A 1,020-nucleotide genomic window follows, 5' to 3' on the forward strand; every position below is an offset into this window, starting at 1 on the left:
CTTGATACGATCCAGTCCAGACGGTGTGGAGAGGATGCTGGTTTAATCAGCATAGCCCCTGACTGTTGTGACAAGTGCAGATGCACAGCCCTAGCTGCGTGGTTGGTGGAGACAGCTCCATGTCTGTTTGCAGCCTTACCTGGGTGAGGTGGGGGGGCTGCTGGGGCAGAGAGCAGTCTCACCAGAGGCTTGCCTCTTCCTGGCTCTGCCAGGGCCTCTCTGGTCTCAAGGCACCCCCGAGCCCCAACCTCTTCCATCATCAGGCACCTGACTCCTGGAAGGCACTCTGCACGTACTGGTTGATGTAGCTGGTGTCCCCATGGCCCCGTGCACGTGATTTCTGTCTCAGTTGTAGCCACCTGCTCTTTGCACTATTGCACACACTCCCAAATATCTTGTTGAGTCCCCTTTGGCCCTTCTCAGACCCGTTTTCAGCAGGCAGCCAGAGTGATCCCTTCAAAAGATCCCTCCTTTGCTTAACACCTTGAGTGGCCCCTCGGGATAGAATCGGAATAAGGCACAAGGCCCTCCCTGACCTGACTACGTGCACCTGCCCAGCCTCTCAGCCCCTCCCTCTGCATACCACCCTCCAGCTACAGGTATGAGACACATGCAGGCCAGCCCCACTCAAAGGGCTTCCGTGGAGCCCCAGAGTTCACAATGGGGAGCATTTGAACTTGGTATCCTTGCCAGTGTCTTATGACATTGGGAGAGTGTCCTCACCCAGGCTCCACTTCCTCCCATAGCGCCCAGGGTGTAGTATCTGCTGGATGGCAGTTGTCTCTGTGCATTCTCACTGTCAGGGTGGGGGCAGGGAGCAGGTCACATGTGTGACTGCCGGCCACCAAGAGGCCACCTGCCCCAAAGATCTTTGCCTCCTAACCTACTAGTCTTGAAATCACCTTGACAAGAGCAAGCGTAGTGGTCCAGACACAGACTTCAGGCCATAATATCTACCATGAGTTCTCTGATTCAGTACAGTTGGACTGTCTCGAACCTCCCCAACCATCTCCATACCCT

This window comes from Eumetopias jubatus, unplaced genomic scaffold (genome assembly GCF_037043125.1).
Source record: "Eumetopias jubatus isolate StellerSeaLion01/CBP00866 unplaced genomic scaffold, mEumJub1_p1.0 scaffold_3, whole genome shotgun sequence".
NCBI classification, from domain to species: domain Eukaryota; kingdom Metazoa; phylum Chordata; class Mammalia; order Carnivora; family Otariidae; genus Eumetopias; species Eumetopias jubatus.